The sequence below is a fragment of the Canis aureus genome, chromosome 35 (assembly GCF_053574225.1).
Source record: "Canis aureus isolate CA01 chromosome 35, VMU_Caureus_v.1.0, whole genome shotgun sequence".
NCBI classification, from domain to species: Eukaryota; Metazoa; Chordata; class Mammalia; order Carnivora; family Canidae; genus Canis; species Canis aureus.
Genome location: NC_135645.1, coordinates 25,861,560 through 25,889,010, shown reverse-complemented (window position 1 = coordinate 25,889,010; position 27,451 = coordinate 25,861,560). Strand labels below are relative to the sequence as shown.

The following is a 27,451-nucleotide window of genomic DNA, read 5'->3' as shown; positions in this document are numbered from 1 at the left end:
TATGTTTGTTTTACTCTATCGTTTTGGTTTCCTCCAATGGAAACTCCAATTAATCTTATTTTGAATAGTCTCACCTATCTTTCATAACTTTGACTTTCTCTTTTAAAAAATCTTTTTGTGGGCAGCCCCGGCGGCCCAGTGGTTTAGTGCGACCTTCAGCCTGCAGCCTAACCCTGGAGATCTGGGATCGAGTCCCACATGGGGCTCCCTGTGTGGAGCCTGCTTCTCCCTCTGCCTGTGTCTCTGCTTCTCTCTGTCTGTGTGGGTCTCTCATGAATAAATAAATAAAATCTTTTTTAAAAATTAAAATAAAAAATAAAATAAGATAAAATAATAAAAAATGTTTTTGCTTAGCTTTTTTTCCCTTTCTTTACTTTCGCCTGTGTGCATATTGTTCCGTGTTACATTTTCTATAATATTTATTTCCTCCTTTGTTCCTTATAACATAATCTTTACAGAATGGTTTTGTCTGTGTCTTCTATTTCTTTCCCAAGTTTTGTTAGTTAATCATTTCATATACTTCATTGATAGACCATTACCTTTCCTTTGTTGGCCCTGTCTTCCCTGAGTTCTTGTATTTATTTATTTTTTATTGTTTTCTTTCCTGGTTGCAATTATTATTTTTTTAAAAGATTTTATTTATTTATTCATGAGAGACACACAGAGCGAGAGGCAGAGACACAGGCAGAGGGAGAAGCAGGCTCCCTGCAAGGAACCCCTGGTTGCAATTATACCACGATTTTTATCCCTCTTTATTCATGTTGGGATGTTGTGGTGGAATGTTCCTCTGCCTTGGAGCAATATTTTTCTTTTATTTTTTTAAAGATTTATTTATTTATGATAGACATAGAGAGAGAGAGAGAGAGAGGCAGAGACACAGGAGGAGGAAGAAGCAGCCTCCATGCCTGGAGCCCAACGTGGGACTCGATCCCAAGACTCCAGGATCGCGCCCCGGGCCAAAGGAAGGCGCTAAACTGCTGAGCCACCCAGGGATTCCCCCTTGGAGCAATATTTTTCTAATGAGTATTTGTGGTCTGCAGGGAAGTTTTGTACCTATTTTCAGTTCTTTTTTGCTCCTTTGTTTCCCTAGAGTAGCTTTCTTTAGCTGTAGTCCTAGTTGCCCAGTTACTTTGCTAACCATATTTGTGTGAGTTGGATTTTCTCAATTAGAAGGAAGATCTTTTGAAGTGAGGAAGCCAGTTTCTCAGCTAAAGAGCTCCCTCTCCTATTACTATGATAAATGCCACTTTGGGGACCAAGCCTCACTTAAATCTCAGATCCTAACCTGATTCAAAAAGGCTCCTATCATCAGCTCCAAGCTTCTAAGGTATCTTCACCGCCTCTGGTGAAGAGGCGGCCGTCACTGGGGGATCCTGCTTCTCACCGCCCCTTTCCAACTCCTCTTTCGTTTACAAGTTGCTATTTCACTGAATCTGCCACCTCCGTGTGACTCCTCACCCAAACATGTTCCAAGCCTTCTGTCTTCAGCTGTCCCATCACACCTGCCCTCTTTGATCACAGCAGCTGTCACCGATGAGGGGCCCCATCCTTTTGGGAGCAAATATTTACTGTCGATGCCTAACATCTGGCACTCCTAGAACTCTTCTGCGCCCTGTTCTCAGAAATACTAACAGCACTGTGTGGTTTCCTGACCTAAGCCTGCTGACTTCAGATGATAAACCTAGTTATCATTCAGGATACACCAAGGGGGACAGCAGAGAGCAGAGAATCCCAGGCAAATACATATCATAAAGCACGCACACTAAAATGTTTACTTCCCAACTGTGAGCAATACCTCTTGAATGCAAAACCACATCCTTCCTTTGTCTGCTAAAGAAGGTTCAGGAATAGGACATTTGCTGGCAGAAGGCGCTCACATAAATGGAAAAAGGCAAGCCTCCACAAAGAATCATGAAGACCAACTGGGTTGGAGAAAGGCAGTTGATTGTGTGACTACAGGAAAGAGAGATATCGCATTAGAAAAAAATTCAAAATCACTTAGCCTAGATTACTATTCTGGCCCCTTCTCACCTACAGGGAACTCTTGACAATAGATGATCCAGAAATTCCCAACTCAAACAGCAATGAGACATGCAAAAGAAAAAAAAAGAGGGTGGGGAGAGAGAATTGGCATGGCATCAGTTCGATGCTATTAGAAAACAAGAAGGGGAAATGAAACGCAATTTATTAACATATGAAGAATGTTTGGAACATGGAACAGATGAAAACCAATGAAAACATCCTTAATTTTAGCTCTTCTCGTGGGTATACAGTATATCCATCCTACTGCAGTTTATTATTATTGAAGTCTAATGGACACGTGATGTTATATTAGTTTCAGGTGTACGACAGATTGACTCAACAATTCTATGCGTGCCTCAGTGTTTACCGCAGTAGGTGTAATCGCCATCTGTCACCGTACAATATTATCACAATATTAGAGGCTGTCTTCCCCAAGCTGCATCCCCCATTTCTGTTACTTATTTATTCCACAACCGGAAGTTTCTACCTCTCCATCCCCTCCATCCTATTGTAGTTTGTTTTATTTATTTATTTATTTATTTATTTATTTATTTATTTATTTTATTGTAGTTTTAACATGCATTTCCCTAATGACTTGGAAAAGCAAATGCTTAAAATCGTGAGAGAAAAATATCAGAGAATAACTTTACTCTCTGCCTTGGTTCTCTGTAGGGCCAGAACCGAGCCTGATTAGGAAAATTATTGCAAATGCAATCTATTAGAAGCACAAAACACAAACGTGGAGACCCCCCCCCCCGTATCCTGCCTGTTAGCCTTAGAGATATGACCACAGGGCCACTGATGGAGGTTCACTGATGCTCACAGATATCAGTGTTACTGTTATCATTGTATTTACCTTAAGCCTGAAAGATATAAGAGCAATTGTGCCTTTGCCAGTAATTGTCCTGTGCTTCTTTTTAAGTCCTAGCAGGGTGTTATTACTGGCAGAAAATAAATTTCTTAAAAACACCGTGGATAGTTTCTTAAACATAGGAAAACAAAACTGAGAAGTGTGATGTCTGATAGTGATCGACACAAATGTTTTAAATGTGAAATTTGAACACCGATAGACTATTTGATGATATTAGGAAATTATCAAGTATTTTTTAAAAAGATTTTATTTATTTATTCATGAGACACACACACACACACACACAGATGCAGAGACACAGGCAGAGGGAGATGCAGGCTCCCTGTGGGAGCCTAATGTAGGACTCGATCCCGGGTCTCCAGGATCAGGGCTGAAGGCAGGCGCAGTTTAGACTGCTGAGCCACCCGGGCTGCCCTATCGAGTATTTTTCAATGTGATCATTATACTATGGTTATGTGTGAAATAAGAATCACTGTCTTTTAGAGATAGACTGAAATATTTACAAATGAAATGATAACATTATAAAGGGAGGAAGAGAATGGGATAAGGATAAGACCAGCGTGGATATTATTGAAGCTGGCTGATGGGGTCCTTGGGAGTTTATTACACTATACTATGTTTCAATAATTATTTTTTTAAAAATCATTGCTTTTAGAAGGCAGTTTTATCTCCCTAACACCTGGATTGGGTAGAAGCCAATTTACTATAACCTCCAAACGCTGATGTTGGCACCCTTGGCATTTTCTGACAAGGTCTCCAAGCTTTTGTCACAGAGCTCATTGTCCTCATCATCACCCCAGTGTTCACCCCATTGTGCTTACGGAGGGGTCAGAGTTTGGAAAATCAGTCATTAGCCCTCTTCAAGTGGCCAGAGTTATCACTGGACCCAAGGATATCTGGTCTCCTATTGCCCTGAAGTAAAGCACAGTGAGACTGCCACCACCAAACGGGTTATGAGACACTTAACTACCAGAGTAGCTCTTTTCTGCACAATTTTTCTAAAAGATAAACAGGTTTCTTAAAAAGGCAGCCCGAGCACAGATGTGTCTGATGTCCCCAGCTTTGTTACATCCGACTGAGAGGCTCTCAGGCCCGTGTCAGCTGGCTTCCTGTGTAGCTGGGCCGCTGTCGCCCCCGTTTGGCTCTAATCAGCTCCGTTGTGGGCCTGAACGCTCATGTGGAACAGATCTACTGAAGATTTGGGGATACTGAAACGGAATTACAGCAAAGCACAAAGAAGTAAGTCATTTTCAGTAGAAGAACAGCTCTCTCACGGCCCCTAAGCTCTCAGCACCTCGAGCAGATTCCCCTGGGGCCAACCAGGCGCAAGTGGGGCCAGGCCTCCCTGGTCCAGGATTTCTCCAACATCTGAGTATTTGGATCTTCATCACTGACTCGAGAAGAAACTAAAAATTGTTGGGACTCCTGCGTGGCTCAGTGGTTGAGCGTCTGCCTTGGACTCAGGACGTGACCCCGGGGTCCTGGGATCGAGTTCTGCATTGGGCTCCCCGCAGGGAGCCTGCTTCTCCCTCTGCCTGGGTCTCTGCCTCTCTCTCTCTCTGTCTCTCATGAATGAATGAACAAAGTCTAGAAAGAAAGAAAGAAAGAAAGAAAGAAAGAAAGAAAGAAAGAAAGAAAGAAAGAAAGAAACTAAACATTTCTTTAATAGCAAAGCACTAAACTCCTTTTGCATGAACCTGACCAGAGGACCAAAATCTGTTGACGCACCTTCCTGAGCAGATGTGCAACTCTGTTCGGCGTTCTGCCTCTGTCCTAAGCTAACAAGCTCAAACCCTTGCTCACCTCCCAGGATAACAAGCATTTAAAATAACTTTTCCCCCCTTTTCCTTACACAATATATCTGCTTGAACCAGAGGAGGCACTATGACCTGCTTTACACGTTGATCTAATAAAATAAGATTTTTTTACACCTCTGCACATAGAGAATGCGTAGGTGTGAGCAAACAACCCCCCCCCTCAATATCCCCAGGAACTGAGTTGCTTTTCACTCTCCACTTTGTGTTATAGGATGACTTAAAATTTTGTCAGGAAGGGAAAAGATAAACTTCCTGGGCTGTGACTGAATTTTAGCCTTAGTTATAAAAGGTTAATCTACAGTGAAACTGAAAGTACGAACGTGTATGGAAAAGCCCCCTGCATGTGCTGCTTACCCATAAGCCTGGAACGATGGTGGAAGCGCCACGCAGTTTAAAAGCCACTTTGGAGGGAATCCCTGGGGGGCTCAGTGGGTTAGCGCCCGCCTTCGGCCCAGGGCGTGATCCTGGAGACCCGGGATCGAGTCCCACATCGGGCTCCCTGCATGGAGCCTGCTTCTCCCTCTGCCTGTGTCTCTGCCCCTCTCTCTGTCTTTCATAAATAAATAAATAAATAAATGAAATCTATTAAAAAAATAAAAGCCATTTTGGAGGCGACAGGGTAATAATAACTGGCAGCCGACATCTCCCTATTGCATCTGCTTCTCATTTTTAAAACTTTTTTTATTGGAATTAAATTTGCCAACATAGAGCATAACACCAGTGCTCATCTCATCAAGTGCCCCCCTCAGTGCCCGTCACCCAGTCACCCCCACCTCCGGCCCACCTCCCCTTCCACCACCCCTTGTTCGTTTCCCAGAGTTGGGAGTCTCTCGTGTTCTGTCTCCCTCACTAATATTTTCACTCATTTTCTCTCCTTTCCCCTTTATTCCCTTTCACTATTTTTTTTATATTCCCCAAATGAATGAGAACATAGAATGTTTGTCCTTCTCCAATTGACTTACTTCACTCAGCATCATACCCTCCAGGTCCATCCCCGTGGAAGCGAATGGTGGGTATTTGTCGTTTCTAATGGCTGAGGAATATTTCTAAATGTTTCCTATCAATGCACTTACCTTACTTCATCCTAAGTGCTTTTTACATTTAATCCAAGGAAGAGGTGATGGGGGTGCTGCTGTGTAGTCCCAGCCACAGTGAGAAACCAGAAGGTCAAGTAGTTCACCCTAAGCCATCTGGCTGCAGAGCCTCTACTCCCACCACCACCCCCAGGCTACCTCAGTGGTGACCAGCAAGCAGTTAAAGGGCTCCTCGATGACCTGGATTAGCAATAAGGCTGGTAATCCCTTGGTCCTCCTTCTCTAGGGCTGTGAATCCCTTGGTCCTCATTCTCTGAGGCGGTAATCCCTTGGTCCTTATTCTCTGGGGCCATGAATCCCTTGGTCCTCATTCTCTAGGGCCGATAGTCCCTTGGTCCTTATTCTCTAGGGCCATGGATCCCTTGGTCCTCATTCTCTAGGGCCGATAGTCCCTTGGTCCTTATTCTCTAGGGCTCTGCAGTCTTTTTAACCGGTCTCTGTATGTCTGCTTCTTTTCCTCTCTCTCTGCAGGTTCTCCATGTCGTCAGTTCATGGCCAACCGAGTCCTCCCAACTTGATGTGTCCTTTGCTTAAGAACCAGCAAAAACTGACCGATGGCTTTGAATTCCAGTTCCAAAGTCCCAGGGAAAGGATTTCATTCAGGCTGAGAAGTCAGGGATCCCCGGCCCCTGGGGACTACCGGCTGCAGTCACGGAGGAAACACAAGGTCACAGGTCAGAAAAGTGGTTGCCCGGGTTCACAGAAACTGGTTTTCAGAGAAAAAAACTCACCCCCAAATGCTTGTACTGTTACACTGCTCTCTGTGTTCACTGTATTGACATTCCTGGCATATACAGGTTTGTGTGGGTTAAGATCATGAGAACGTTTGCAGCTAGCTTAGCCTTCCAGAACAAAATCTATCTGCATCCTTCCATTACCTAACAAATCTAGAATTTGCACAGGCTTAAGATAGAAATCTGCATTCATTTTCTGTGTCACCACAACAAACGACCGCACACTGGGTGTGTTAAAACAACGGAAATCTATTCTCTCACAGTTCTGTGGCCAAAGGTCCAAAATCAAGGTCTCAGCGGGGTTTGTTCTTTCTGGAGGCTCTGAGGGAGACCCCATGGTAGGCCTCTTTCCCAGCTCTGGCGACCGCCTGCAATTCTTGGCATTCCTTGGCTTGCAGATGTACCCTCCGATCTCTCCCCCAACCTTGCATTTTTCTTCCCTGATTTTCTCTTCTTCTATCTCTTATAATTTTCACTGGACTTAGAGTTCACCCTAATCCAATACGATTTCATCTCAATCTTTCACCCTAATCACATCTGCAAAGACCCTTATTCCAATAAGATCACAGTTTGAGGTCCTGGGTGGTCATGAATCGTGGGTGTACACCATCTGGCCCACTACAGCAGCCATCACGCCTCTTTGTGATCAAACCCCGAGGAGCCTCACTTGTCCCCTCCAAACTGATTGGTTGTACTTTGACCAAACACTTAATACGTGGCAAGCACTGTTGTAAGTACATCACAAATAACAACTCATTTAATAGTTGTTCCAAAGCGATATTGTTTGTTTGTTTGTTTGTTTGTTTGTTTTTCTTCTGGGTTTTCTCTCCCAGGAGTGAAGGGCTGGCCACCCTGCCCTTCGCAGCTGGTCCAGTGCTTTGTGTATGGTCACCCTGATAAAGTGACATGAGACCCAGCCATAGCTGCCTGACACTGATGGTCCATATGGTTGCTCACTTAAAAGTTAAATATCACCGCCTGGAGAAAGGTAAAGAAGAAATTCAGGAGCCCATCAGATAAGCTTAAAGGTTTCTTAGGAAAATGTCGCCTTGGAAAATAAACAGCAGAACAGCTCTGCGCGCCAGGCGGTGCTCAGGGACGTTCCCTGCACCTCAGGAACAGGATGCTATCTGGACTATGTGCCCCACCAGGTTTTTTTACATTGCCACTTTTTTTCTCCTCTCCTCCCCTCCCATTGCACCCGGAGAGCTAACTCCTAACCGAGGTGCTCAGCGGGACTAAATTCTTTTTAGTCTTTGTCTCTTGTTTTGTTTTAAAATACCATGAGGATCTATAACACAGTAAGCTGGGAACCAAATAAGAATTCAACAGACGAAATTTTATCTCCTTTTGGTGGAAAAACCAACATAAAAGTTTACATAAGATTGGAGCTACCGATTTACTTAGAACTGATTGTTATCAGCCCCAGGGGTTCAGGGCTGTTTTTTTTCATGTGTTTATGTCTTCAGAGAGCACGGGGGAGCTGGAATCTCTATTCTGCAGGCACTCCATAAAATACGGTGCTCCTCCGTGGTCTGGACGGATGAACTGCCAACAGGTGACAGAGGTACATTTTGTAGAGCAGTGAGTAGGTAAAAATGATTCATGTGATGGAATCAAGTACTTACACGTGGTAAGAGTATTGCCCACGATGAGGAGGACTGCAAGCTGCAATAAATTATGATGCCCACTGTTCCAAACACAAAGGGATGGAAAACTGCAAAAATCCAGTGCAGGCAAGACTCCTACCGAGAAGCTTCGGGAATGAAGGTTCGGGTCACTGTACCAGGTAAAAGAATCATGACTATAGGTGTTTGCTAACATTTTTTCTGAGTGTATCAAATAATACCAAAGCAGGGGAAGTTGCATTACAACAGACACATGTGCACCATACTGACAGCATTTTAAATATATCCTCTCTCTTTGGAAAGAACTTTGGTATCATATATTTATGCAGTATTTCCAATTATTTCACTTGGCTTTAGAAGACACATTTTGGGGATGCCTGGGTGGTTCAGTCAGTTAAGGGTCCCACTCTTGCTTTCAGCTCAGGTCAGGGTCTCAGGTGGGCTTGACCTCCATGCTGGGCATGGAACCTACTTAAGATTCTCTCTCTCCCTCTCCCTCTACTTCTTCCTAAAAAATAGAAAAAAAGAAAAGAAAAAAGAAAAAAAAAAGACATGTTTCGTTGGAATTAACCAGACATTTACTAACGGGGCATGGTTTTTGTTTCAAGTTGTAATTGGTTAGTTGGTGGATAATTTATCTCACTATATCATATAAATAGAGCAATTTGGTTTTGAAAACTACCAGGAGATCAAAGCCTGACAGATTTTTTTCCTTTTTTTTTTTTTTAAATGAGAGAAAATGTATGCTTCTGCAAAAGTGAGGATGGGGTAGAGAGAGAGGAAGAGAGAGAATCTTAAGCAGGCTCCACACCCAGCCCACACAGATCTCAAGGCAGGGCTCAGTCTTATGACCCTGAGATAACAACCTGAGTCAAAATCAAGAGTCTGATGCTTACAACTGAGCCACCCAGGTGCCCCAAAGCCTGATAGATTCTTACTACATCTTACTTGTGAACTTTTCAACTTCAACTAATTCTCTTATTAAAAATTTATAAAATGATTTCAAGAAAAAAGGTCAAATCTCACTTATCTCTACAGTACTAACTGAATTAGAAACGCAGCAGAGGGCAGCCCGAGGGGGGCTCAGCGCTTTAGCGCCGCCTTCAGCCCAGGGCCTGATCCTGGAGACTCGGGATCGAGTCCCACGTCGGGCTCCCTGCACTGAGCCTGCTTCTCCCTCCGCCTGTGTCTCTGCCTCTCTCTCTCTCTCTCTCTGTGTGTGTCTCTCATGAATAAATAAATAAAATCTAAAAAAAAAAGAAAAAAGAAAAAAAAAAAGAAACCCAGCAGAAATAAAATACAAGATTTCATGATATTATATCATTGTGTGGGGGTTTTCTCCCCCCTAAATTAGCCATGGTGGAAGAAGAAAGAATTTGCTTCCACTTTTTGCCATTAGTTGCCTCCCTACCTTTGATTATACTCAGGCCCTTGACAGCCAACTGTCAATTCTGGCTAGAAAGAGGAAAAAAGAGAGAAGTAGAAATTGGTAGTTCAGAGCTGGCCATTCTAAAATGTGTAGGCCTTTGCCTCTTAGCAGCACATTTACTTAAAAGGCGCTCATAGACTTGTTTCCTCCCAGAACTTAAACTCCTTAATGGTGCTGTAGCTTGGGTTGGGGTGAAAGCCTCCATGGAGGGACAGAAAAGGACCACAGGGAATAGAAGTTCCAGTGAGAAGTCCAGCTTTGTGAATGATTTTAGCAAGTCCTGTTACCTTCCTAGGGTTAAGAGTTCTTTCCTATAAAGTGAGGAGGGGATCTGGCTCCTCCGTTCTGCACCTCTTTCCTGCTTTGACACATAGCAGATGACGATCTCATGATCCCATCGAGAAAAAAAAAAAAATTGGTTTAGCTCCCAGACATATCCACCTGAAAGTTGACTATGTCCACATATGAGAATGGTCTTATTAAGAATGTCTCTATAGAACGGGTATTATTATTGTTAAAAACATAAAACTTTTCATATGTTTGAAAAAAAGAACTAAGGAAAGTCCAAAACATTTTCAGAGACATACAGCAAAGAGTAAGCAGATTTATCTATTTATCTGTTTGTTGTTGGTTTGATTTTAACACGACATGAGGGCCTATAATGTAGTCTACCGAGAGTCAAGCAAGAGGTCAGCACCTGAAATTTATTTCCATCTAGCAGAGTAACCGGCACAGAAGTCCATCCTTATTCAAGGTTTGCCTTCCCCAGGTTCAGTTACTCAAGGTCAATCATGGTCCTGAGGCAGATGCTCCTCCAGAGGAGGGTCAGAAGGTCAACAGTCCCTTAGGGCTATGTCACAATGGCTACATTGTCACTCTCACTTCTCTCCTCACTTCACAGTTGCCATTCTATCATCTCACGTCATCACAAGAAGGGTAATCACCATTTCTCTCGCAATGAAAAATAGAAATATTTCTTCCATTTTTCTTTTGAAAAATAAATGTTGATATTAGGTCCTCTACTCCAAGGTGAACTAAACTGAACTGATTTCCTTATGCCTTTGCACATTTAATCTTCTGACGTGACTTCCTAAAAGGGTAATGGTGCAAACAGCGTGTCCTCCTTGAAGCAGTGTTGCCAGGGACAGTGGTTTTTAAAAAAAACTTGTGTGATGATGAGAATCAGAGATTTGGAGCTGGAGATCTGGTGTTTGGTCCTAATTTGGCAGCTCACTGTGTGCCCTCAGGCAAACCACATGACCTCCGAAGTTTCTGCTTCATTTTACCACAATCACAAGTAATCAGCGGCACCTCTCAGAAGTAGAGTGAAAATTTTAAAAAAAGCTAGTGATTTTTTAAAAGAAATATTTTGTTACCTTACAGAAAGACAGTAATTCTTCATTCTAACAATGCATCCTTGATTTAGTGAATAAAGACGGTTCTTCTTCTTTTTTTTTTTTATGATAGTCACAGAGAGAGAGAGAGAGAGAGAGAGAGAGGCAGAGACATAGGCAGAGGGAGAAGTAGGCTCTATGCGCTGGGAGTCTGATGTGGGATTCAATCCCGGGTCTTCAGGATCGCGCCCTGGGCCAAAGGCAGGCGCCAAACTGCTGCGCCACCCAGGGATCCCAAGACGGTTCATTTTTAATCAGCATTTATTTTTATGCGAATGGAAGCTATTGTAATACTTGAAAATAGTTCTTAAAGTTGGTTAAACGTTTCCTTCTGAAATTTTGTTTATATTATCCCTTTGCCTAGCAAACTAACACAAAACTAAATGCCTTTTCAACTTTGTTCAATTCACATAGGAGCTAGCAACTTTTTAGTAACTATATTGTTGTTGGATGATAAATACTATTAAGATGTTGTCTATTAGTTTGCACTTTGGGAGCAGATGCTTATTCTTTATTACAGATAGAACCAACCTTCGGGCCACACCTGAAATTTCTTCCTACTATCTGGAATCATGGGAAATTGCTCAGAAGTGAAAATTTAATGTTATTTAATGAGAACCTGTTAAGCACTTACTGTCTACTTTGAAAGATTCAAGCTAGAAATAAGTCACTGTCTTAGTCCTCAAGTTTCCCATAACCTGATTGCCACAATTTCCTCTGGAGTCTTAAACTCCTCGGTGCCTAATGCAAAAGTCCATTCTTCCCCCTCCCTCCACTTTTTAAAAGCCAGTTCGTTTTTAAATACATAAGATGAAAGTAACGGCTAAATAACAGAGATGGGCATTTACTTTCTATACAATTTGTAGCCTCATTTAGGAAATGGGACACTCATACTTTTATTTATTTATTTTTTTGGGGGGAGAAGGATGCTTGCTCATACTTTGAAAGTCTTCAGTATTGTCTTCATTGTTTGCAGATGCTATAAACAGAGAGAGAGGCAGAGACACAGGCCGAGGGAGAAGCAGGCTCCTTGCAAGGAGCCCGATGTGGGACTCAATCCTGAATCCTGGGATCAAGCCCTGGGCTGAAGGCAGATGCTCAACCGCTGAGCCACCCAGGCGTCCCTATAAACATCTTTATAACAAGGAAAGAGAGAACTGTATCACAGGTAAAACAAGTAAGGGAAAACAGTAAAAACCAAACCAAAACAAAACAAAACACCCAACCTACTATTTTTTTAAACACTAGAAAGGTTATAAAAATGTATTTCATTTTAGTTTAATCGAGAGCTAGCAATACCCCATCCTTACAATATTTACTCACAGAAAAATTCTTAACATATTGGGGAGACATAAGGGAAACTAGCTGAACTTTTCCAAAATTGTGAAGTACATCTGACATTAGCCATTCAGACACACCAAGTCAAGAGGAGGCTGGTAATTACGACCAGCAAGGTCGGAGTGAACTCCAAGGTGGCCGTGGAGTTAAGGCGGTGCACCACTACTGCCAGCCCCATGTAACAAGAACCCTGAAAGAGTCATCGCTTTTGACCTAGTGATCCCACTACTAGAGCTTTCTCTTAAAAAAAAAAAAAAATACCTTTGTAATACATTCCTTTAGGGGGTATTTCCATACCAGCAAAGCCCTGGCAACGTCCAGTTGTACAATCAGCCACGACAAAAGACAGGAGGGGATCTGAGCGCCCTCTACCCACAAGACACACGACTGGAGAAAAGAGTGCCCGACTGACAAGTCAACGCCCGTCTGTGACTGACAAAGCTCGGCAGGGATGTGAGTGACTACAGGTAAGTCCCCTCTCATTTGCAGCGGGGAGGAAGGGAGGACTCCCTTATCATGAAGCTCATCACTTAGGGTTTTCCGGCCCCCCTGCGCCCGCCTCGACGCCCAGGCTGCGGTCCCTCGGGGTTGGGGTCCGAAGGGCGGCCCCGCCCCCCACCTGCACCTGCGCCTGTGCCTGTGCCTGCACCTGCACCTGCACCTGCGCCTGCACCTGCACCCGCGCCTACACCCGCGCCTGCACCTATGCCTGCACCTATGCCTGCACCTGCGCCTGCTCTGCACCCGCACCTGCATCCGCGCCTGCACCCGCGCCTGCGCCTGCACCCGCACCCGCGTCTACAACCGCACCTGCGCCTGCATATGCACCTGCGCCTGCGCCTGCACCCGTACCTGCGCCTGCACCTGCACCCGCACCTGCGCCTGTATCTGCACCTGCGCCTGCGCCAGCACCTGCACCCGCGCCTACACCCGCGCCTGCACCTGTGCCTGCACCTGCGCCTGCGCCTGCACCCGTACCTGCGCCTGCACCTGCGCCTGTATCTGCACTTGCGCCTGCGCCAGCACCTGCACCCGCGCCTGCACCTGCGCCTGCACCTGCGCTGCGCCCCCCGCCCCCGTCTCCGCCCCCAGGACTCCGGGGCTGCCCAGGCGCTGCACCAGACCCTCCCATACCCCAAGAAAGTATGACGACTCAGTCATCAGGAGCTTGCTCCCGGGAGCTGGAGGGGGTCACGCCCCATGGCACGTGCCAACAGGCCCAGAAATTTCCGAGGGAATTCTAAACACGACCACCCGGCCCCCCTCCTCAGTCTTAAGCCTGTAGCTGAAACCACGGGTACAGGTTGAATGTTGTGAAACCTTAAAAAAAAAAAAAGGGCAAGCAATTGGGTAAACAATGCACGAGTATATGGAACTTTCTGGGGTCCCCCCCCCCCGGAAAGGTAAGGGACACCCTGGCAGTGCCTGGGGGCTCCTGGAGAGCCGTCCTTTCACTGATCACTTTTTGCTAGTCTTCAGGTAACCAAATCCTTATTCTGTTTATGACTTAATAAGGCCCTATAAACGAATTACCTAAGGTAACATATTTGTGTGTTGCCTTTCACTGCTTCTACTTCACATTAATTTTTAGTCATAAGATGGTTAAATTGATTCTTACCTTTTTTTTTTTTACTACTTGGTTTTCAGTGTATGTATGTGATACACCGGAAACTAATATAACATGTGTCAAATATACTTTAATTGAAAAAAAAAGGGGGGGAGGAACCCACTACTAACTCAAGAAAAGCAAAATTCAAATTCATTGATGCCAGTAAATTACCTCCTTATTTCCCAGCTTGCATAAGGTTTGTTTTCTCTCCCCACTGGTCCTAGCAATTCAAATCCAACAAGCCTGTTGTGTATTTTGGGGCTCAGAGCTTTGGTAAAAAGGGAATAATATCATATACATTGGCTTTACTCTCAAAGATAAATGTGGAATAATGGTAAACATATAGCCAGGGAAGTGGGCGGGGAGTTGGGGTGACTGGGTGACGGGTACTGAGGGAGGCACTTGGCGGGATGAGCACTGGGTGTTATGTGCTATATGTTGGCAAATTGAACTCCAATTAAAAAAAAAAAAAACATAGCCTTTGGATTTAGATTTGGATTTGAATCCATGTACTAACTATTCTGAGGCTTACCTGGCCCTGTGAAATAGGGCAAATAGTACTTACTTTCAGGGTGGCAACCAGCATGATGAATCTAAAGCACTTAGCACAGTAGCTGGAATGTTGGTGAGGCCCACTGACTGGTGTAATTATTATAATTATTGATCCAATTATATTAGCATAGACCCACATACACATAAGCCTTGTTTCTCAGGCCACACCAACCCTGAGAAAACCAATTAAGGGTGTGAATTACTCCTAAGGACATATTATTTCAATGCCAACCTCCCCCACCTGTTTTTCTAGGACCTTCCCTGCAACACCACTCAGGCTGTATGACAGTCTAGAAAGGAAGGGAGCCCTATGACCTCTGCCTTCCGCACACGTATGCACCCAGGCACATCCATGGAGCTATTCTCCATCTACGGAGTCTCCACGACAAATCCTCCTCCACCACAGACGACCTGACCCAACAAAGTGCCATCCTCATCCCAAGCGCATGGTTCTGCTTTTCCCAAACCATAGCTTGTGGGATATTCTAAAAGCTGGTCTTGTTCCTTGCAGGGAACACCCAGGCACTCCAGTCTGTGACTATAAAATAAAGTTAAACTTCTACTGCTTTGGCTGGGGCCCCACCCATCTATTTTCTGGAAATTTCCATAGAAATTTCCCAAACATTTTCGAGATGTTTCAAAGTGCTGCCCAAGGCATTTAGGCTATAAATCTCTTGGGTTCCTCTGATAGTTGTCCTAGAATGCATGCAGTCCAGGAGCTGAATGGTCTAAAAAGGTCAGAGCCCTAAGAGTTGAAAGAGTAGGGTGCCCTGGACTTGAGGGAAGCGGGTGGCAGAAAAGAGTCTGTAGGTGGGAGGGCTGCCCAGTTCTCACATGGGGTTCACATGCCTCACAGTTTTCACTGCATGATCAAGCCACAGTGAGATTCCTAACTGTGGTGTTTGGCATGGAATACATTGTTCGTCTTGGGCAGAGAACGTTTGAGATCCAGGTCAGAGGCCCCTCTCAAGTTTCCAATAGGCCCTAGGATTCCTCATGTAGAATCCTGAGGTAGCAAAGGGGACCCTTCTACTCACTCCACGAGTAAAATTAGATTTTCTGTCAGATAAAAATTGGATTTTCTTCCAACCTTAGTAGATGTGTGGGAGAACAGATTGATTCAATTTAGAAAAAAATGTTTAAAAGTCAACTTTTTTTTTTTTTTTTTTTGCACTTTGAGTGGCTGAAGTAAATCATGGTTACTTTCCTATTTCAGCTACATTTAACTGGCAGGGCTCCAGCAAGTACCCTAGGTTCGTTACCGTGAGGTTCCGCTAACTTCTCTGTGACCTTGAAAAGTTACATTCTCCAGGAATGATCTGGAAAGCAAAGATAAACTCCTATATATGACGGATTATCCTTTTTTTTTTTTTTAAATTGTTAATGGTTCCAGTATTTGGATTGTCTTTCTTTGGAATTTACAGGATTAGATTCAATTATCTGATTTACTTAAATGAAATGTCTTCTGACAAGGCAATTTGTGAATTCTGAAGAAAACTGCAAGAGGCCACATAAATATAGTGCAAAAACCAAAAACTTTAGAGACAGAAAAGCAAGCTGTGAGACCTTGCACACTTTGCTTACTTCCTCTCAGTCTCAGCATTTTCACCTACAATATAAAGATATTAAATATATTCTCCACGAGTTTATGATGAAGAAATAAATGAATACATACTTAAAAGTGCAAGGTCTTCAATAAACTCTCATTTATCCTCTCTCGTAACCACAGTTGGCGGCTTTATGATCTCCTTTATGTACCTAAGTGTGTTGATATATGACATACAGGAGTGTGCATCCTAAGCTTAGAGCTTGATGAATTACCACGACAGGAACACACACTTACAATCGCCATGAGATTAAGAACCTCACCAGGGTCGGGGAAGCCCCTCCTGTCCAATCCCAGGGGTTACGCGTTACCTCCTCCGGTAATGCAGCCACTATCCTACCTTTGACACCATCATCCTGTAGTGTAGTTCTTTTGTTTGTCTTGGATTTCACTGTGATAAGGACACACCATGAGTTATAGCCTCTTACATTTTAAGTGGCTCTTGTCGGCTACAGACGCAGCGCTGCAGCAGACCTCTAGAGCCCATCCCTCCCGCTTAACTGACACTTTCTTGCCTGTTGATTACCCCATCACGTAGCTTGGCCTGATCATAAACATCATAGATATCGAATCGTAGAGGATATCAGTATTCTTTCGCTCACAGTAATGAAATTCATTCGTGTTTTGCAATAAATAGGAGTTTGTTCATGGTCATCGCTAAAGGGTTTTTCCATTGCTTGAATATACCTTGTTATGTGTGTCCATCCTTATGCTGAGGAGCGTTTGTGTTGTTTCCAGGTTGGGGTCATGGCGAATAATGTTGTGATGATTTGTACTCACGTGTATGCATTTCTGTTCGGAGTGTGCCTAACAGCCACTTGCTGGGCCACAGGGTAGGCCCGTGAACAGCTTCTGAACATCCTGCCACGCAATTTCCCAAAGAGGCTGCGCCAGTTTTCTGTGGCTCATGAGCAGTAGGAGAGTTCTTGTCGTTCTACATCTCTGCACTTGGTATCCACAGTTTCTTCTTTTTTTAATTTAGCCATTCCGAGCGCGATAGATCTCCACGTTAACACCTTCCCTGACAGCTACGGATGTTGAACACCTTTTCCCACATTGGCTGCTCATGTGCCTAAAGCCTTTTGTGACGTGCTTGTTTAAAAGTTCCTTGAGCAGTTTTGTACTGGGTTGTCTGTCTTACCATTAATTTTCTTTTTTTTTATAATAAATTTATTTTTTATTGGTGTTCAATTGGCCAACATACAGAATAATACCCAGTGCTCATCCCATCAAGTGCTCCCCTCAGTGCCCGTCACCCAGTCACCCCCACCCCCGCCCTCCTCCCCTTCCATCACCCCTAGTTCGTTTCCCAGAGTTAGGAATCTTTACGTTCTGTCTCCCTTTCTGATATTTCCCACACATTTCTTCTCCCTTCCCTTATATTCCCTTTCACTATTATTTATATTCCCCAAATGAATGAGAACATACACTGTTTGTCCTTCTCCGATTGACTTACTTCACTCAGCATAATACCCTCCAGTTCCATCCATTCCATTGGATGCACATTCCATCCAATGGAATGAGGAATATTCCATTGTATACATAGACCATCTTCTTTATCCATCATCTTTCGATGGACACCGAGGCTCCTTCCACAGTTTGGCTATTGTGGCCATTGCTGCTAGAAACATCGGGGTGCAGGTGTCTCGGCGTTCCACTGCATCTGTATCTTTGGGGTAAATCCCCAGCAGTGCAATTGCTGGGTCATAGGGCAGGTCTATTTTTAACTCTTTGAGGAACCTCCACACAGTTTTCCAGAGTGGCTGCACCAGTTCACATTCCCACCAACAGTGCAAGAGGGTTCCCTTTTCTCCGCATCCTCTCCAACATTTGTGGTTTCCTGCCTTGTTAATGTTCCCCATTCTCACTGGTGTGAGGTGGTATCTCATTGTGGTTTTGATTTGTATTTCCCTGATGGCAAGTGATGCGGAGCATTTTCTCATATGCATGTTGGCCATGTCTATGTCTTCCTCTGTGAGATTTCTGTTCATGTCTTTTGCCCATTTCATGATTGGATTGTTTGTTTCTTTGGTGTTGAGTTTAATAAGTTCTTTATAGATCTTGGAAACTAGCCCTTTATCTGATACGTCATTTGCAAATATCTTCTCCCATTCTGTAGGTTGTCTTTGAGTTTTGTTGACTGTATCCTTTGCTGTGCAAAAGCTTCTTATCTGGATGAAGTCCCAATAGTTCATTTTTGCTTTGTTTCTTTTGCCTTCGTGGATGAATCTTGCAAGAAGTTACTGTGGCTGAGTTCAAAAAGGGTGTTGCCTGTGTTCTCCTCTAGAGTTTTGAGGGATTCTTGTCTCACATTCAGATCTTTCATCCATTTTGAGTTTATCTTTGTGTCTGGTGCAAGAGAGTGGTCTAGTTTCATTCTTCTGCATGTGGATGTCCAATTTTCCCAGCACCACTTATTGAAGAGACTGTCTTTCTTCCAATGGATAGTCTTACCATTAATTTTCTTTAGGAGTTCCTTACATACAGTCTTTCTTTACTCTCTGGCTTTTTATTGGCTGTATTAATGATATTTTCGGATGAAAACAAGTTTTAAAGTCCAATGCAGCCCAGTGTGGCAGTCTCCTCCTTTCTAGTTAATGCTTTCGTCATGCTGAAGAAATCATTGCCTACACCAACCTGATGAAGATAGTCTCCTATGCATTCTTTTGGAAGTCTCACTATTATTTTTTTAACTCTCATATTTGGTCTAAAGCTACCTGGAACTGATTTCTTTTAATATGGTCTTAAAAAGGGATTAAGATTCACCTGTTTTCTACATATAGATGTCCAATTGAGTCAGCACCATTTATTTGTAAAAAATATTCTTTCCTCACTTCTTTGCAGAGCCACTTTTCTCATTAATCCAGTTGCTATGTATGTGTGAGGTTGTTTGGATTCCCTGATTCTGTTCCGGTTGTCAACTGTCTATTCTTAGCTATGGCAATATTATAGTAAGTATCGGTATTGACTATTATCAGTGTTCCAAGTTTTTTCCTTTTCTTCAAGATGATCTTAGCCAAAAAAAAAAAAAAAAAAATGATCTTAGCCATTCCTGGCCCTTGCATTGCCATATGCATTTTAGAGTCAGCCTGCCAATTTTTTCACAAAATCTGCTTGGACTTTCATTGGAATTGTGTTAAATCTGTAGGTCAGTTTAGGAAGCATTTTGCATATTTAGTATGTTGAGTCTTCCAAACCATGAATATGGTGTTTCTTCCATTTATTTATATCTTCTTTATTATCAATAATATTTTGTAGTTTTACAGAGAGACATTACATCTTTCATTATTTTTAAAATATTTTATTTATTTTTGAGAGAGAGAGAGAGTACATGAGCAGGGGTGAGGGGCAGAGGCAGATTCCTTGCTAAGCGGGGACCCCAATGAGGGCCTCAATCCCAGGGTCCTGGGATCATGAGCTGAGCTAAAGACAGATTCTTATCCAACTAAGCCACCCAGACACCCCTCATTCATTACTTTGAACCAGATTTTGAACTTCGGGAAATTTTGACTTCTTAAGTTTTATTTGTTCTTCATATTAAGAAATATAGATTTGGTCTATATTACCCAATGCAATCTACACAATGCAATCCCTATCAAAATACTAACAGCATTTTTCCCAAAGCTGGAACAAACAATCTTAAATTTTGTATGGAATACAAAAGGCCCTGAGTAGACGAAGCAACCCTGAAAAAGAAAAGCAAAGTTGGGGGCATCACAATTCCAGACTGCAATTTATATTCCAAAGCTGTAGTGAGCAAGACAGTATGGCACTGGCACAAGAACACATAGATCAATGGAATAGAATAGAAAAATACAGAGATGAACCTACAACTATATGTCCAGTTAATCTTCGACAAAGCAGGGAAGAACATCTGATGGACAGACAGTCTCTTCAACAAATAGTGTTGGGGAAACTGGACAGTCACATGCAGAAGAATGAAACTGGACCACTTTCTGACAGCACACACACACACACACACACACACACACACACACACACATTCAAAATGGATGAAAGACCTACATGTGAGACAGGAATCCATCAAAAGCCTGTAGGAGGACACGGGCAACACCCTCTTTGATCTCAGCCACAGCAACTTCTTACTAGACACATCTCTAGAAGCAAGGGAAACAAAAGCAAAAATGAACTGTTGTTGGGACTTCATCAAAATAAAAAGCTTCTGCACAGCAAAGGAAACGACCAAGCGAACTAGCAGGTGATCTACAGAATGGGAGGAGGTATTCTCAAACGACATATCTGATAATGTGAGAGGATTTGTGTTCCCTTGTGCCTATGGCTCTTGCTCACGCCACCTCAAGGTCTGAAGAGGCAGGCCGGACGAAGAGTGTGGGCTGCAAAGCAAAGTTTATTGGGCAAAAGCACAAAGCTCTTGGAGGAGGTGGGGTTGAGTGGGTTGCCTCTGGAATTTCTAAGTTTAGGGGGTTCTGTGAGGTCTTTTGAAGAACTCTCTTAAGCAGTCAGAGTGTGCTGAGTGGTGCTAATCAGGCCTCTGGTCAGGTGTCTGTCTACCTATTAGGCTAAGGGCCACGTGCTGATGGTCTTTTTTTGCTGATATCCAGGGCTTAGGTCTTAGCTGCCCCTTGCCCATGATATTAATAAACGCTTTTGTGGTTTATTGTCTTATTCTAGGATGTTTTGCGGAAGTCATTTCTGCAAAGGTGGCAAAGTAGAATGTCAGTGAGGTCCTATCTCAGCTGCAAAACAGGATGTCAGTGCTGTTTTACTTTAACTGCCCTGACTCCATAATTTCTTGTTGGGGACCCTGGGCCTGACTTATCTAACCATCCGACTAACTCCTAACAATAAAGGCTTAGTATCCAAAATCCATAAAGAACTTATAAAACGTGGGGCACTTGGGTGGCTGAGTCTGTTAAGTGTCTGACTCTTGATTTTGGCTCAGGTCGTGATCTCAGGGTTGTGAGATCCAACCCCAAGTTGGGCTCTATGTCAGGCTCTGCAGTGGGCGTTGAGCCTGCTTAAGATCCCCTCTCTCTGTTCCTCTGCCCCTCCCCTGACTAAAAACAAACAAACAAACAAACAACAACTTGTAAAACCTAGCACCCAAAATACAAATAATCCAGTTTAAAAATAGAGGAAAGACGTGAATAGACATTTTTCCAAAGAAAACACACAGATGGCTAAGAGACACGAGAAAAGATGCTCCACATCACTCATCACCAGGGAAATACAAGTCAAAACTATAATGAGATATTACCTCACACCAGTCAGAATGGCTAAAATTAGCAAGACAGGAAACAATAGGTGTTGGTGAGGATGCAGAGAAAGGGGAGGCCTCCTGCACACTGTTGGTGGGAATGCAAACCTGTGCTGCCACTCTGGAAAAGAGTGCGGACTTTTTCCTCACAAAGTTGAAAACAGAGCTACCCTATGATCCAGCATTTGCTTGACTACCTATTTACCCAATGGATACAGAAATACTGATTAGAAGGGACACAGAATCCCTGGGTGGCCCAGCGCCTGCCTTCGGTCCAGGGCCTGATCCTGGAGTCCCGGGATCGAGTCCCACGTCGGGCTCCCTGCATGGAGCCTGCTTCTCCCTCTGCCTGTGTCTCTGCCTCTCTCTCTCTCTCAATCTCTCTCGTGAATAAGTAAATAAAATCTTTAAAAAAAAAAGGGACACATGTAGCAGTAGTAAGGTTAAAGGTCCTCACGCCCACAAGATTTCTATTATGATGGGCAGAAAGACAAAACAAACAGGGAAACGTGTACATCTTAGAAAGTAATAACTATTCTGTGAAACTTTGAAATGAATGGCTTGATGTTTATAGAGCATGATCTACGATCACCAAATCATGGGAAGACCCCAAATGTCCAACAACTGGCGAATAAGTAACGAAGATGTGGTATAAATATAAAATGGAATATTATTCAGCCATCAAAAAGAATGAAATATCGCCATTTGTGACAACATGGATGGGGCCTAGAATTTAATTTTTTGCAGAAAGGATTTTAATCATAGATCCAAAGATCTAATTTCTTAAATAGATATAGGATTATCTGTATTCTCTAATTCTTCTTGTATCCATTGCAATCAGTTTTGATTTTCTAGAAATTCATCTCTTTTATTCAAATTTTCAAATTTATTGGCATAAAGTTGTTTAAAATATCCTCTTACAATGTTTCTAATATTCATAGAACCTGTAGTGACATCTTTCTTTTCATTGCTGATGTTATCAATGACCTCTTTGTTTTTTCTAGATCAACCTTACCAGGATTTTATCAGTATTATTAATTCCCTTCAAAGAGCCAACCTTTGAGTTAATTGATCCCCTCAATAGGAAATGTGCTTTATATTTCATAAATTTCTGCTTTTATCTTTGTTATTTTTTTCTTTCCAGTTTCAGCGGGCTTAATTTGCAGTTCTTTTTTATAACCCATTGAGATTGCAAATTTAGTTATTTGGATATTTAAGTAATTAATATATAGACATTTTTAATATTTGCACTTCAGGCTATAAATTTCCTCCTGAGCATTACTTTTGTCCAGTTAACAAGTTTGGATATCCTGTATATTCACTATCAATTCAGTTTAAATATTTGCTGATTTTCACTGTGATTTTTCTTAACACACTCCTCATTTAGTACTACTATGCTCCTAAATTTCCAAACATTTGGAAATTTTCTACTTCATTTATGTCTTTTAAGTCTCTTTTTTCTTTTTTAAAGATTTTATTTATTTATTCATGAGAGACACACAGAGAGAGAGAGACATGCAGAGGGAGAAGTAGGCTCCATGCGGGAGCCCAACACGGAACTTGATCCCAGGACCCTGGAGTCATGACCTGAGCAAAAGGCAGATGCTCAACCACTGAGCCACCCAGGTGCCCCTTCCAGAGAGAATTTATTTTTGTTTGGTAATTGGATAAAAGTTAATTTTAATTCCATCAAGGATTTAGTTGATTGGATGCCAGTCTTCATTACATTTGAGGGCACATTTAGCCCTTTTGGGGTTCCAAGTTAAAAGTGGAGTGTTAGCCTGGGCCTCTCCTCCTTGGTAGGCCTCAAGTCCAATTTTTGCCCACCAACACTGTAAGACTGTTAGAACTCTCCTCAGCTCCTCAGCCTCTTGCCTTCTGCTTACAAACAGACAAACCTAAGGAGCCAAATTGGGCTCCCTTCTCTGTACTTTCACTCTGTCTTGACCTTAATTCCCTAGAAAAAAAATTGTTTACTGGGAGGTATAACCCCAAGACAGTGAAAGTAAAGGGGTAAGAAAGTTGGGCAGAAAGGAAGGAAAAGGGGCAGCCCAGTGGCTCAGAGGTTTAGCATCACCTTCGGCCCAGGGCCTGATCCCGAAGACCCAGGATCGAGTCCCACCTCGGGCTCCCTGCATGGAGCCTGCTTCTCACTCTGCCTGTATCTCTGCCTCTGTGTGTGTGTGTGTGTGTGTGTGTGTGTGTGTGTGTGTGATGAATAAATAAATAAATCTTAAAAAAAAAAAAAGGAAGGAAGGAAAAGCAAATATAAGCTAGCGTCTTATTGCCCATGACTACAGCTTCAAGAAGAAACATAGCTCGCTGCTTAGAGCCAAGCTGGCTTGGAACAGTCTGTCAGAGGGAGAAGGGGGGAGAGGAATTTATTCAGTGGCTTCCTCCATTGAATGACTTCTCTTTCACTGGTCAACATTTACCCCACAAGGCATTAACTTCTATGCATTTCTAGGTTTTTCAACTGACCTCTTCAGACCCACTGAAGAAAGAAAATTCTATACCCTACACCAGGTTGCTTCATCCAACTCCAGACAGTGAGAGAAATCAGATACTTGCTGGGTACAGTGGGTCCTGCAGCCATGGCTACCGCAGCTCCAACTGCTTCAGGCACAAAGGAATCATGCTGAAGACTGGCCCTCACCTTGGGGGAGGCTGAGGCAGGCTGTGGAGCTACTAATGACATAGTGGTGGCCTCAGGACCACAGTACATTTGAGGATCTGGGAGACAGATAGGGCCTAGAGGATTTGAGAAGCTTCCTCAATTTTCCAGTGTGCTTTCTCCCAGGAATCTTGACCTTGTGGCTTCAAAATTCCCCAATGGCTTCAAACTGATGGTTTTATATATTGCCCAGCATTTCAAATTCTCAAGGGAAGGTTTGGTCTACAACCAACTACTCCATGTTACTGGAAAAGAAGAATACACAATCTTTTCAAGATCTCATTATACTAATATAAAATGTTTGCCCCATGCATCACTGACACCAAACACGGTTAAAAACTAGTTGACACGAGACTCACAGGACAATTAGTGGAACATCGAGATGTCAGGTTCTCACTTGTAGATATAAATCACCCCTGACTTATATATTGACTCCTCAGATAAAGTCAGTCTATATTTTTCAGTCAACATCAAGCTGACCTTGTTTTTTTTCAGATTCAACCACTGACTGTATTATTCATTTAATGGAAATTCCCATCCTGACTTAAGCACTAATCATGGGTGAGGCTGTGAAAGAAGGGCACACAATTTACCGATTACATCATCCCCAAGGCGGAAGATTCACAACTGGCTTAATCCTGATTGCTTCAAAAATTCATTTGAGACTGGTGAGTATCTCTACTTCCTCTTCTCGCCTCTAAAGCTACCTCTGGTCTATCCTAGCCTGTGGTCAACTCCTTCTGTCCTACTCTAAGAATTCCAGAATCTCCTCACCTGTTGTTCTAAAACATTAGTGACTCTATGTACCCTGAAGTTTCAGGCCAAAGATATTAGTTCTTAATGAAACCTCCTTATAGAAGTTTACTATCCTATCAGTTTTAGTATGTTTATGTAATATGAAACAGAATGTGTCAGTGGAAGGAGATCTAAATAAGAGTCTTCTCTTCCACTTGCTACCTTGTCAGACCCCCTGGGATGCTTCTCTTAATACGAAGATCACTCTATAGAGAATGGTAATAGGATGCATGCTTATTGATAAAGATCACGGAAATTCAGAGACATTTCACCAGCTTTCTCCAAAATAACAAGTTCACTACAGAGATTTTAGGGTAGTAATCTTTCTTTACTGCCTCCCAATCTGTCATCTGTCACCACCATGGGTCATCCTCACTACTGTAATTTGAATATGTGTGGACAGTAGGAAATATTGACCTTTCCAAAGAGAAGAGGACTTTTCTTCAGTAAATGGAATATGTATGCGGTTCCTGCTAGAAACTAATCTATAGCCCCCATCTCAACATCAGGAAATACTTTATCACAAAATTGTGTATGCAGTTTTAAAAATATGTGTGTAGTATGTCATGTATTTGATATTATGCCTGTAAAACTTATATGCATATATAAGAATATCTACTAAAATGTTAATTGATTATATCAGCTTCATGAAGTTATGGGAGCAATCTAATTCCTATGCACTTATTAATATAGTCATCATTTTACTTAATGGGCATATAGTTCTTTTTCCAAAATAACTTTTTAAAAAAATTTTGTTACATGTTGGGCTCTTTTAGGTACCATATATGCGTTATGCTCCTCTAGGCTATCAGATCAGGTAATAAACATGAAATGCATAGAACAGAACCTGGCACATAGTCTGTTCTAAATAAATGCTAGTTATTGTTTTTACTGTATAGGAAATGAAACTTTTTTTTTTTTTTGCAAATTTTAAATATATTTAGGGTCTTAAAGAACATACAGATTACAAAGGCACCAAATGATCTACTAAGGATGCTTGTCTCCTGTTTTTTTGTTTTTTTGTTTTTTTGTTTTTTAAGTGAAGTATAATTGAAACAGGGTAAAAAATTGATGATAACCAGTAGGAAAGGAATATTAAGAGGCTGGAAGTCAGCAACTCTGGGTGCTGCCACTAGTTAGCTAAGGTTATTATCTGGGCAGAAAAAAATGAAAAAAATACCTGGGGAGGAAAATGATAATCAAATGAGGAGGAGAAGAGGGAAGAGATGATAAAAATAGAAGAAAAGGAAAAAGTTGGAAAGAATATAAAAACAGAGAAAGAGAAAAGGGGAAGATAAAATGAAAGTGATAAAAGGAAGAGTGGCATCTACAAAGACCAGTGTTACTTAAGTTTGTCAGGTGTTCTGCTAAGTGTTTTTACAAGAAATGACTCATTTAATTATTAGAACAATCTTGTGAAATCAGTATTTTATTGTCCCTCTTTAACAGAGGAGAAAACTAAAGTTTTCAGGATTTTTTTTTTAATTTTTTTATTTATTTATGACAGTCACAGAGAGAGAGAGAGAGAGAGGCAGAGACACAGGCAGAGGGAGAAGCAGGCTCCATGCACCGGGAGCCCGACATGGGATTCGATCCCGGGTCTCCAGGATCACGCCCTGAGCCAAAGGCAGGCGCCAAACCGCTGCGCCACCCAGGGATCCCAAGTTTTCAGGATTTAAGTGATTTTGCCCTAGATCATGGATTGCATCTTTTTAATAAGATTATGTCCGAAAAGCCCAATTCTCTTTGAGCCTTCTTTGGTCTGATTTGTCTTTTGGGGGGTATGATGTGGGATCTTCCTAGGTTAGAAAATAAAACCTAAAATATCTTTCTCTTGCCTGATGTCCTCTATCTGGTCATTATTTTCTATCAACCTGTGAAGCAAGCAGGTTTTTTACTAAGGTTCAGAACAACTTAATATGAAGAGAAATGTGAAGCCTAACATTAATACCATGTCCGTATTTTCTAAATTAAAAATTAAATTGTTAATTTTAAGATACTATATTTGCAAATTTATTATATATGAAATTTTAGTAAAACATAAAGAGAAAAATCACAAAGCACTTTTTTGAAAAGCATCAAATTGAATAAAATCTGTTTGGCCCCAGATTTTTAATACTGTTATCATAATACCAGACATCTGTATCATCCCTCATTGAAGAAGAATATTAAAAAAAAAAAAAGAGCTAAATGGGAAAAATAGCCATTGTGAGGTTTTATACTTTTTGCAATATTTGATTAAAAGAGCTCTGGGTTACTAAGCTCCTGCTCTGTCAACTGTGCAATCTTTGCCCTATCCCCCAACTTTTCTGAGTCTTAGTTTTCTGATCTATAAAATTAAGGTTTAGACAATATGTTTGCAAAAATCCTAGGACTGTATAGCTTATAAAAAACAAAGCAGAGTTTTCCCGTGATAAGAAATAGGTCATAAGGAATTTTAAAAATACATATTCTAAGGTTTCTAATAACACTTTGCTGTGAAAAAATATCACATGTTAAATCATGACTGCTGACTTTTACTTGATTCCATGAGTGATAGGAGACATAGTAATGGTAGGTGATTATACTGAACAAAAGAAACAAAATAGGGGCACCTGACTGGCTCGGTAGGTAGAATATGTGACTCTTGATCTCAGGGTCATGAGTTTA

General features: G+C 42.2%; 2 long non-coding RNA genes across 6 annotated transcripts in view; one reads left to right on the top strand and one right to left on the bottom strand.

The window, feature by feature from the left end:
* The window catches only part of LOC144305152 (uncharacterized), a 38,484-nt gene extending 31,286 nt beyond the window's left edge, over window positions 1-7,198 (bottom strand). Inside the window, exon 1 of the long non-coding RNA XR_013372189.1 lies at window positions 5,784-7,198. This is a non-coding gene — a long non-coding RNA (uncharacterized LOC144305152). The remainder of the gene's footprint in view (window positions 1-5,783) is intronic.
* LOC144305150 (uncharacterized) lies at window positions 3,725-26,729 on the top strand. 5 transcript variants are annotated; one of them, XR_013372186.1, is made up of 6 exons: window positions 3,725-4,132; window positions 6,276-6,478; window positions 11,966-12,157; window positions 12,610-12,794; window positions 24,503-24,675; window positions 26,310-26,729. It is a non-coding gene; the product is annotated as an uncharacterized LOC144305150 (long non-coding RNA). The 5 variants fall into 5 exon arrangements; XR_013372185.1 differs by having other exon boundaries at window positions 24,503-24,679; window positions 26,316-26,728; XR_013372184.1 differs by lacking the exons at window positions 24,503-24,675; window positions 26,310-26,729 and adding an exon at window positions 14,742-15,058 and having other exon boundaries at window positions 3,727-4,132.
* The last annotated feature ends 722 nt before the right edge of the window (window positions 26,730-27,451 follow it).